General features: G+C 44.9%; 1 protein-coding gene across 3 annotated transcripts in view; it reads right to left on the bottom strand.

The window, feature by feature from the left end:
• Window positions 1-12,428, bottom strand: part of MCC (MCC regulator of WNT signaling pathway) — a 359,158-nt gene that overhangs the window by 92,788 nt on the left and 253,942 nt on the right. The gene's annotated exons all lie outside the window — the stretch shown is intronic.

The following is a 12,428-nucleotide window of genomic DNA, read 5'->3' as shown; positions in this document are numbered from 1 at the left end:
AATATCAACAGTTGTAAGGTTGCTCTTTCTCTGCCATTTATTTCCAAATAATTTGGGTCTGCCTGTGTCCCCCAGGAGATGGCATACTTCTGGAGTGCAGGAACCAGGTCTTCTTTTACTGTGCTCTACCAAATGTTTAATACAGAGCTCTATACCCAAGTATTCAATAAATACTAATAATTTTACAATACCGTGGACTGTATTCCAACAATTGGACTGCTCAGTGAAGAGGAGCAGTGTGGCCTAGTGGAAAGAGTCAGACTTGGGTTCTAATCCTGGCTCTGCCACTTGACTGCTGTGTGACTGTGGGCAACTCACTTCACTTCTCTGAGCCTCAGTTTCCTCATCTGTAGAATGGGGATTCAATGCCCACTTATTACATTTTTAAGTTAGTATAAAATACAGCATATTATGTAAAAATGCTATATCTAAATTCTTATATTAATACCTGTCTACCTCCCACCTCGTTTGTTGTGGGCAGGGAATGTGTGTGTTTATTCTTGTATTGTACTCTCCCAAGCGCTTAGTATAGTGCTCTGCACACAGTAAGCACTCAAATAAATACAACTGAATGAATGAATACCTGTTCTTACTGCTACTTAGACTGTGGGTCAGGGTCTGTGTTCGACCTGATTAACGTATACCTACCCCAGCATTTAGAACAGGGCTTGACACACACAGTACATGTTTAACAAATCAAATCAATGGTACTAATTGAGTACTTACTGTGTGCAGAGCACCGTACTAAGCGCATAGGAAAGAACAAAACAGAGTTGTTAGATGTGATCCCAGCCCACAAGGAGCTTGCAGTCTACAGGGGTAGGTGGACATTAAAATAAATTACCGATAGCAGAAATAGTAGAATATAAGGATATTTACGTGAGTATTTTGGGGGCTAGGGTACTTTCTAAATTCCTAACACTAGTTTCTCAATAGTCTTCGCAGAACACGAGATTGCTTAATGGAGGAGAAGGAAAACAGAGACAACACAGTCACTTATGGATCAATTTCAAGTCCAATGCTACAATATGGGACCAAGCTTAAAAGGATGTAAACTCCTGGTGGGCAGGGAATATGTCTGTTACATTATTGTGCTGTACTCTCCCAAGAGCTTAGTCCCACTCTCCCAGTGCCCTGCACAGTAAGCATTCAATACAGGCGAATGATTGGAAGATTGCCCTATTAGACAGTGCAAGCAATTTCACTAAGAATTAGCAGCATGGACTAGTGGAAAGAACCGGGGCCTGTTAGAAGACTTGAATAACAAGTATCATAATTATTATTATTATTTACAGAGTCAGGCCTACTACTCCCCAATCATTTCGAAAGGAGTCAAAACCTAACAGCAGCAGCTCAGCAGGCTTCAAGGAGAAACCTGGCTCAAAATTTAAATGGGATTCTGAGACTCGACTCTACAGCTTCTGCCTAGTGTTCGAAAAATGAACTGAAGACTAACCACTGTACAACCCCAAATAACTCCCTCACCTGTCAAAAAGGGAAAAAGTATCTTCTCTCTTTGCTACTTAGATGATGAGCTCCGTGTGGGACAGAGACTGTGTCCAATCTGACAAACGTGATCCTAACCCAGTGCCTGGCACATAGTAAGTGCTTAATAAAGATCATAATTATGATAATTTAATATACTGATTCTGTGGATTATCAACCCAAACCAATGAATCTTCTCCCCACCCAGAAAAAGTTCCTTTAATATTCAAACTAATTTCCCCAGTAATAAAAATAGGCTACTTTAATAGAAAATGAGAATTAATGGCTGCTCCAACTCATCTCAAATGACCTTTCATCCTAAAGTTTTTGAGTTGGTTTCCCACTCAAATTTCTGGATGCAATTTTCCCTTTCACCCGGAGTCCATCCAGCCACTCCTGTGGTTGCTTCCGAGTGCCACCAGCAAGAATATTTCATTCATTCAGTCATATTTGAGTGCTTACTGTGTGCAAAGCACTGTACAAAGCACTTGGGAGAGTACAATATAACAATAAACAGACACTTTCCCTGCCCACAGCGAGCTATTTATACACGCCGTTTCAAAACGTATCTCAAGATAGGTTCATTAGATCATCAGGGGCAACCTCGAAGAGGCAAAGCTTTTCACTTTTGGCCCTCAGACTCGATAAGAAGCAGATGTAGTACGGGACAGAGGAGAGCTAGTGTGCTTTTGTTAGGGGAGATCTCAGAAACTCAAAGTAACCTGAGCTTTGCTACAGCATGGAGCCCCTCTCAACTGAGCAGGTTCAGAGCCAGGGCAGCTCAGAAGACACAACTGGAGGAAACGGGATGGTCCTCCCACTATTTCAAACTCTCTCTCTCAAGGCCTGACCAGGAAGGGGACTTGGGGAGGCAGCAGCATGGAGTATCCCCCGGGCCTGGAATGCCCTCCCTCTGCCCATCCGCCAAGCTAGCTCTCTTCCTCCCTTCAAGGCCCTGCTGAGAGCTCACCTCCTCCAGGAGGCCTTCCCAGACTGAGCCCCTTCCTTCCTCTCCCCCTCGTCCCCCCTCCATCCCCCCATCTTACCTCCTTCCCTTCCCCACAGCACCTGTATATATGTATATATGGTTGTACATATTTATTACTCTATTTATTTATTTATTTTACTTGTACATTTCTATCCTATTTATTTTATTTTGTTGGTATGTTTGGTTCTGTTCTCTGTCTCCCCCTTTTAGACTGTGAGCCCACTGTTGGGTAGGGACTGTCTCTATGTGTTGCCAATTTGTACTTCCCAAGCGCTTAGTACAGTGCTCTGCACATAGTAAGCGCTCAATAAATATGATTGATTGATTGATTGATTGAGCAGTGGATAGAGCACGAGCCTAGGAGTCAGAAGGTTGTGGGTTCCAATCTTGTCCCTGCCACTTGTCTGCTGTGTGACCCTGGGCAAGTCACTTCACTTCCCTATGCCTCAGTTACCTCATCTGCAAAATGGGGACTGAGACTGTGAGCCCAATGTGGGGTAGGGACTCACAGTCCTAATCCCCATTTTACAGACAAGGTAACTGAGGCCCAGAGAAGTTTAGTGACTTGTCCAAGTTCACACAGCAGACAAGTGGAAGAGCCAGAATTAGAACCCAGATCCTTCTGGCTCCCAGGTCTGTGCTCTATCCACTAGGCCACGCTACTTCCTGACCATGCAGGGCTCTACTCTGTGACAAGAGGGACTGGAGAAAACGTGTTTTCCCTAAGCCTACCTGAAGCATGAATATTCATAGTAGCATTGTAAATAGCTCGCTCTGGGTGGGAAAGTGTCTGTTTATTGTTATATTGTACTCTCCCAAGTGCTTAGTACAGTGCTGTGCACACAGTAAGTACTCAAATATGGCTGAAAATGAAATATTCTTGCTGGTGGCACTCTGAAGCAACCACAGGAGTGGCTCGATGGACTCTGAGTGAAAGGAAAAATGAACTGAAGACTGACCACTGTACAACCCCAAATAACTGTCTCGGCATTACCCAGTCCAGTGAATTATTTACTGGCTTCTTCCCAACTGCCACAATCACTTTTTCCAAAAACTTAAACATTTGAGACAGAATGTGTATCAGACGATTCCTTTTCTGACAATAAATGACAGCCTGCCCCCACCGGATTTCGTCTCTTGCACCATGCACTATGCTATGCACTAGCTGAGTGCATTTTCTTTCTGACTGAAGATATACTGGGTCCCGCTAATGGACTTTATCCCCAGAGCAGAAGCTCCCTCTCTCACAAGTCATTGCCAAAACATCATTTTTCAAGACAATCTTCGCCTGGTGACAGATGTGTATAGTGAATTCTACCGAGAAACAAATGTTTCCAAGAGGTGAGGGAAACCTACATGTCTCAAGTAGGTTCAAGTTCAGTTTAAACAACTCCTTGGCTCTAAATCCAGCAATCAGTCTTCTGCTCCTCAGCTGAGAGTGGAGACCACAGAAAGCTGGCTAAACTTGTGCAGCTGGGTGGGTGTGGGGGTAAGTAAAGGGGTCACCCCTTGCATGATCCAACCTCCCTGAACATTCCTCACTGCATTTTCAGCCCCCACCCCAATTCATTTTACTCTCAACAGTGTGCTCATCACTTGGAACACCTTCTCCTTTTGCCCCATCAAGCTCTTTCCTCCTCAGAATTCAAGGAGATAATGATAATAATGATAACAAAAATAATAATAGTGCTATTTGTTAAGTGCTTATTGAGAAGCAGTGTGGCTGGCCTAGTGGATAGGGCATGGGCCTGGGAGTCAGAAGATCCTGAGTTCTAATCCTGGCCCCCCACCACTTGTCTGCAGTGTGACCATGGAGAAGTCACTTCATTTCTCTGAGCCTCAGTTACCTCATCTATAAAACAGGGATAGGGACTCTGTCCAACCCGATTTGCTTGTAGCCACCCCAGTGCTTAATATAATGCCTGGTACATAATGCTTGACAAATACCACTATTATTAGTTACTCTGTGTCAAGCAGTCTAAGGGGGATGGAGAACAATTCATTAATTCATATTTTACAGATAAGGAAATTGAGGCCCAGAGAAATTAAGTCATTTGTCCAAGGCCTCACGGCATTTGTCCAAGGCCTCACGGCAGTCAAGGTAAGTAATAAAGCTGGAATTAGAACCTAGTTCCTCTGATTCTCAGGCCTTTGATCTTTCCACTAGGCCATGCTGCACCTCTTAAATCTTGAAAGCTCCCCTCTTCACCAACATTCCACTGCCCCGAATACTTAGATTGGTGAAAAATCATTTATGTACTAATGTTTTTACAGATGCAGTACTAGTGTGAGAAGCAGTGTGGCTCAGTGGAAAGAGCCCGGGCTTTGGAGCCAGAGGTCACGGGTTCAAATCCCGGCTCGGCCAACTGTCAGCTGTGTGACTTTGGGCAAGTCACTTAACTTCTCTGTGCCTCAGTTCCCTCATCTGTAAAATGGGGATTAAAACTGTGAGCCCCCCGTGGGACAATCTGATCACCTTGTAACCTCCCCAGCGCTTAGAACAGTGCTTTGCACATAGTACGCGCTTAATAAATGCCATCATTATTATTATTATTAGTAGTAGTAGTAGTAGCAGTACTAGGCCATGGGAAGCAGCATGGCCCAGTGGACACAGCACGGGCCTGGGAGTCAGAAGGACCTGGGTTCTAGTCCCAGCTCTGCCACTTGTCTGCTGTGTGACCTTGGGAAAGTCACTTAACTTCTCTGTGCCTCAGTTACCTCATCTGTAAAATGGGGGTTAAGACTGAGCCCTATGTGAGGCAGGGGCTGTGTCTAACCCGTTTTGCTTGTATCTTCCCCAGTACTTAATACGGTGCCTGGCACATAGTAAGTGCTTAACAAATATCATGATTATGATTATTATTAGCAGTACTTATTGAGTGCCCATTTGGTGCAATGTATTATATTAAATACTTGCAAAATACAAAACAAAGAAGTTTCAATTTCCCTGCCCATAAGGAATTTACACTTCCTTGGGGAGACAACATATAAATGTTGACAAATAAAGTAGACAATATAAACATTTGAATGGGGGTGGGTGTATGTGTGTGTGTGCACACATGCGGGTGCATAAAAAAGTCCTGAGGATGGGTCAGGAGAGTGGCAGTCTGTCAGATATGAAGAGGGAGGGAGTTCCACGCAGGCCACAGGGAGGACGTGGGCAAAGGGTCCATGGCGAGATAGACGAGATGGAGGTACAGTGAGTAGATTAACGATAGAGGAGTGAAGTGAGCACGCTGGGTTGCTGTAGGAAATCGGTGAGGGAAGGTGGGGGAAGTGAGGTGATTGAGAACTTTTAAGCCAGTAGTAAGGAGTTTCTGTTTGATGCAGAGGTGGAAGGTCAACCACTGGAGGTTCTCGAGGAGTGGGGAAACATGGACTCCATGGTTTTGTAGGAAAACAATCTGGGCAGCAGGGTGAACTATGGACTGAAATGCAGAGATACGGAAGGAAGGGAGGTCAAGTTCATTACCAATTTCATTACCCCGCACAGTGCTGTCTACAGTGGAAGCAAAATCTGGGGAGGGGGCAAAGTTTGGATGGGAAGATGAGGAGTTCTGTTTTCAACATGTTAAGTTTGAGGAGTTTCCCTACTCCCTCTCCCTTCTGCATCACCCTTGCACTTGGATTTGTACCCTTTAAGCAGTTGACATTCTCACTCCACCCTCAGCCCCACAGCACTTATGTGTACACATCTTTAATTTCTTTTAATATCCATCTCCCATGCTAGACTGTAAGCTCTCTCTGGGCGGGGAACATATCAACCAACTCTATTGTATTGTACTCTCCCACGTGCTTTGTACACTGCTCTGCACACAGAAAGCCCTCGATTGATCAATGGGTATAAATGCTAGAGATATCAATCCATTAATTCTGATGGAGTCCATTTTAGTTTATGAGCTCCAAGACAGCAGGGCACGGGTCTGCCTCACTTGTTCTGCCATTCTCCACAATAAGCACAAGACAAAGGAGCTCCAAGAACTGTGTGACACTCACAACAGCATGGGAGTTTGAGTCTCAGCTCTTTGCCTGCTCCCTTTCAGTTAGGAGAATCCGCTCAGACTAGAAAGGTTCTGACTTGGAAATACAGAGTACAAGTAATGGGTCTAGTGGAAAGAACAGAGGGATTGGAGTCAAGAGATGGATATTTTCTTCCCAGCTCTTATCACTGGCTTGCTTGGTAACCTTAGGCAAACCACTTAATCATTCTGGGAGAGGCATGTGTATATTATCCCCATCTCACAGGGAACATGTGAGGATAAAACGAAAACTGATGTGAAAGCACTATGGAAAAAGTGATAAATAATTCATAATAATGGTACTTAATCACTTACTATGAGCCAAACACTGGGGTAGAAATGAGATAATCAGATCAGACAATTTCTTTTACACACAAGGTTCACAATCTAAGGTACTTCCTCCCCATTTCACAAATGAGGGAACTATGGAACAGAGAGGTTAAGTGACTTGTCCAAGGCCACAAAGCAGGCTACTGGCAGAGCTGGGACTAGAACCTGCCTTATTAGGAATAAGTACTAACAGAGTTGATCATCTAGTCAGAGGAAAAGGAAACGGAGCAAGAACACAGAACTGAAGGACAAAAAGATTCTCAACAAAGACTTGGGCTTTAATCCTCCCAACTTGATCAGGGGCAGAGCTTTCTTGTTTGAAGCAGGGTTTTTTTTTGGAGGGGAGTGGGGGAGAAAAGAAGCCCGACAAATGCTGCAATTATCATTATTAGGAGTGGCAAAGCCAAATCATTGGTTTCATTCCACAACTCTTCCACAAATTTTTAAGACAAAAATAATAAAGCATAAAAACACTCAAATTAAAAAGTGGTCAGATAGCCCTAGGGGGTTACCAGTTGTGAGGGCTGGTCATTTGGGTACATTATGCAGATTCCAAGTTCACCAAACTCTTGGAGAACAACCCAGTTTCATTTCAAAAGCTTTCAAGGAGGGGCTGGGGAGGTGTTTGAGAGCTAATTTCCATGGTTGAAATGGGAATGCTGGGAAAACAAAAAGGAAGGCAAGCATGAAGTGAGACAAAGATGGTAATGGAAAAAATCTAAGAAAGTCAAAGCCCTAGCCCTGGACGTGTGAATAAGTGAGAAAGCATTGCGTATGACTAAACTGCCCAAATCAACCAGTAATACACCACCAACTTAAACACTTCACACCTCCTATGTAACACTTTCTAGAGTCAGCTCAAGGCCAAATTCTGAACTTCAGTACTTCAGGCAGAAATCCCCAGGGGCCTTCCCAAAGGGGCATGGGGCAAAATATATTAATTCCCATAGGAACAATAATTCAGGAGAGAACAAGTCATCACCTGCATCAGTCATCATCAAACAAAGCAAATTCCGCAGGAGCCTCTAAAGTCATTTATTCCCACAAGCTCAAGCCACATTGAGAAACACTAGCTCTCACTTCAGGCTGAGGCCCAGGCAGCTTCTACTGGGCACATGAAGGGAAAAGATATATTTAAAGTCCCCATAGCAGTGGTGAACGAGAGACGTTGCCTCTCCCCAACCTCTTTAATAACAATAATAATTACGGTATTTGCTAAGTGCTTACTGTGTGCCAGGCACTGTACTATGCACTGGGGTGGATACAAGCAAAAGGGGTTGGACCCAGTCCCTGTCCCACGTGGGGCTCACAGTCTCAATCCCCATTTTACAGATGAGGTAACTGAGGCCCAGAGAACTGAAGTGGCTTGCCCAAGGTTACACAGCAGACAAGTGGCAGAGCTGGGATTAGAACCCATGACCTATGCCAAGATCCGCCCTTTCCTCTCCATCCAAACTGCTACCCTGCTAATTCAAGCTCTCATCCTATCCCGTCTGGACTACTGCACTAGCCTTCTCTCTGATCTCCCATCCTCGTGTCTCTCTCCACTTCAATCCATACTTCATGCTGCTGCCCGGATTATCTTTGTCCAGAAACGCTCTGGACATATTACTCCCCTCCTCAAAAACCTCCAATGGCTACCGATCAATCTGCGCATCAGGCAGAAACTCCTCACCCTGGGCTTCAAGGCTGTCCATCACCTCGCCCCCTCCTACCTCACCTCCCTTCTCTCCTTCTACTGCCCAGCCCGCACCCTCCGCTCCTCCACCACTAATCTCCTCACTGTACCTCGCTCTCGCCTGTCCCGCCATCGACCCCCGGCCCACGTCATCCCCCGGGCCTGGAATGCCCTCCCTCTGCCCATCCGCCAAGCTAGCTCTCTTCCTCCCTTCAAGGCCCTGCTGAGAGCTCACCTCCTCCAGGAGGCCTTCCCAGACTGAGCCCCTTCTTTCCTCTCCCCCTCGTCCCCCTCTCCATCCCCCCCGTCTTACCTCCTTCCCTTCCCCACAGCACCTGCATATATGTATATATGGTTGTACATATTTATTACTCTATTTATTTATTTATTTATTTTTCTTGTACATTTCTATCCTACTTATTTTATTTTGTTGGTATGTTTGGTTCTGTTCTCTGTCTCCCCCTTTTAGACTGTGAGCCCACTGTTGGGTAGGGACTGTCTCTATGTGATGCCAATTTGTACTTCCCAAGCGCTTAGTACAGTGCTCTGCACATAGTAAGCGCTCAATAAATACGATTGATTGATTGATTGACCTCTGACTCCCAGGTCGACTTCCACTATGCTATGCTGCTCCTGCCAGAGTTCTACAGTCTGGGCATTTGCAACAGTACTCTTAGGTTCTTTGGTGTCTAGAGTTTGCCCTACTGAGAGCTCACCTCCTCCAGGAGGCCTTCCCAGACTGAGCCCCCTCCTTCCTCTCCCCCTCCTCCTACCCTACACCTCCTTCTCCTCCCCACAGCACCTGTATATGTGTTTGTGCAGATTTGTTACTCTATTTTACTTGTACATATTTACTATTCTATTTATTTTGTTTTGTTAATATGTTTTGTTGTCTGTCTCCCCCTTCTAGACTGTGAGCCCGCTGTTGGGTAGGGACCGCTTCTATATGTTGCCAACTTGTACTTCCCAAGCGCTTAGTACAGTGCTCTGCACACAGTAAGCGCTCAATAAATACGATTGAATGAATGAATGAACAGCCCCTCCCCATCCCCCCCAATCCCCACCCAGGTCCATGGACTGGAGATGTGGGCTTTATTTATTGCCCCGGCTCTTCCCCAGTCAGTAGGGGGCCCCCTTTGGGCATGCAGTCACTTAGTGATATATTCAGAGAGGCCACCACCTCAAACGACAGCACCTTTCAACCTCTGCATTTTGAAGAAGAATTTCCATACTGAATCTCAGCAAGGGAACCTGGGGAATGTTCTATGGTAGTATTCTACATGCCAACTGCTCAGTAATTGGAACCAGGATGGTCCCAGCTCAGCTTTAAATTTCAGACTGCTGCTTTAATGCAGTGAAGCCTGTGTTTATGGCCCTGTGTGGGCACTGAGGATGCAGAGGCCAATACAATTCAGGAACCTGAATTTCTCCTGCAACTAGAACTGTAGTTTTAAAAGGAAAACTTCTGGGAGGTTGGGGTTTATGACATACAGCAAACCTTTCCCCAATGGCTTCACTTTCATATTATCATTGTCCTAATGAAACATTACCCAAATAAACACAGTAAGAACCCATAAAAAGGCCAAAGAACAACAACTCATCAATGAATTTCCCACAAGCAAAAAAAAAAAATCTGTGCTTAGTAAATTAATGTCATGCTAGTATTTGGCACTGGTGCAAACGCATCTGTTATATTGTACTCTACCAAGCACTTAGTATAGTGCTTTGCACACAGTAAGCGCTCAAATACGAATGAATGAATCTATTTAAATCCCTATTTATTAATGTCTGTCTATCCCTCTAGACTGTAAGCTTGTTATGGGCAGGGACCGTGTCTGCTAATTCTGTTTTATCACACATACTGTGTGCTCAATAAATACGACTGACAATGTCAGATGCCAGATGGACAGCATTCCAACACTTAAATTTAATATTTAGCTTGTTAATGACCTCTATCCTCTCTAGGACTAGTCAACAGACCTTCCTGTGTTCTGGTGGTGGGATGGTGCTATTCAAAGCCATAGAACACTGTTGATGTAACTAATAATAATAAAAATAATAATGGCATTTGTAAAGCGCTTACTATGTGCCAGGCACTATACTAAATGCTGGGCACTGACCATGGGCCTACGATTCAGAGGACTGGCTTTGCCACTTGCCTGCTGGGTGACCTTAACTTCTCTGGGCCTCAGTTTCCTAATCTGTAAAATGGAGGTTCAATATCTGTTTTACCTCCTTAGCCTGTGAGTCCCATGTGGGACAGGGACTGGGTCCAACAGGATTATCTTTTATGGAAGTGTACGCCACATAATAAGCACTTAAATACCAAAATTACTATTATTATTTTTAGGCATCAGATTTTGCCAGGGCACCTGTCCATGGAGGGCAGGTCCAATGTGGAGCTTCTCAGAGAAGGCTAGCCCTAGCTGAGGAAATCAGGGAAGAAATAATAATAATAATGATGGTATTTTTTAAGCACTTACTACGTGTCAAGCACTGTTCCAAGCGCTGGGGGAGATACAAGGTTATCAGGTTGTCCCAAGTGAGGCTCACAGTCTTAATCCCCATTTTACAGATGAGGAAACTGAGGCACAGAGAAGTTAAGTGACCTGCCTAAAGTCATACAGCTGACAAAAGGCGGATCCAGGATTAAAACCCACGATCTATGACTCCCAAGCACATGCTCTTTCCACTAAGCCACATTGCTTCTCAGGAAAGGGAGAAAGGTAAAATCTAGGAGAGCAATGGGCTGGACCAAGCACCTGAAAACTCAACACTGGGGTCACATGCTAGCAAATACTCCACTGATGTATCCGGATGATGGGACTGTGCTGAGGCTGCATGGCATAAACAGAATGACCTCACTTGCAACCATCAATGGTATTTATTGAGCACTTCCTCTATGCAGAGCACTGTACTCGATGCTTGGGAGAGTGCAAGAAGCAGCGTGGCTCGGTGGAAAGAGCATGGGCTTGGGAGTAAGAGATCATGGGTTCTAATCCTGGCTCTGCCACTTGTCAGCTGTGTGACTTCGGGCAAGTCACTTAACTTCTCTGTGCCTCAGTTACCTCATCTGTAAAATGGGGATTAAGGCTGTGAGCTCTACGTGGGACAACCTGATTACCTTGTATCTCCCCCAGCACTTAGAACAGTGCCTGGTACATAGTAAGCGCTTAACAAATACTACTATTATTACAACAGAGCTAGTAGACATTGCTCCAGCCCTCAAGAAATTTACAATCTGGTATGGGGGGAACTGTGGTCTGTTGGATATTGGCTGGGGGGGCGGGGAAGGAGTTTCAGGCAGGGAGGGAGAGGCGCGAGCAAGAGGTTGGCTGCAGGAGAGATGAATACGAGGCACAGTGCGAAGTAGGTTAGTTTGAGAGGAATGAAGAGCCTGAATAGGGTGTTATGGGAGAAGAGTGATAAGTACGAGGGGGAGAGCTGATTGAGGACCTTTTAAAACCAACTGTCCAAAGTTTCTGCTTGATGCAGAGAAGAATGGGCAACGATTGGAGGCTTTTGAGGAATGGGAAGACATGCACAAGACAATTTTTTAGAAAAATGGCCTGGACAGCAGTGTAAAGTGTGGGCTGGAGAGGGAAGAAAGTAGAGCAGACTGGGAGATCAGCAAGGAGGCGAATGCAGTAGTCAAGCTGGGATGGAACAAGTGCGTAGTGGTTGTCTGGATGGAAAGGAAAGGGTGGATCCTGGAAATGTTGTGGAGGAATAACCCAAAAGATTTAGTTTAGTTTTGAACATACTGAGCTTGAGATGCTGGAGGGACATCCATGAAGACTGAACCAGGAGGAAATAATAATGATAATAATAATAATAATAATAATAGTATTTGTTAAGTGCTGACTATGTGCCAGGCACTGTTCTAAGAGCTGGGGTTGGTACAAGAAAATCAGGTTGAACGTAGTCT

Source organism: Tachyglossus aculeatus, chromosome X4 (genome assembly GCF_015852505.1).
Source record: "Tachyglossus aculeatus isolate mTacAcu1 chromosome X4, mTacAcu1.pri, whole genome shotgun sequence".
Taxonomy (NCBI): Eukaryota; Metazoa; Chordata; class Mammalia; order Monotremata; family Tachyglossidae; genus Tachyglossus; species Tachyglossus aculeatus.
The sequence above is the reverse complement of the archived record's forward strand: the minus strand, read 5'-3'. Positions and strand labels throughout refer to the sequence as shown.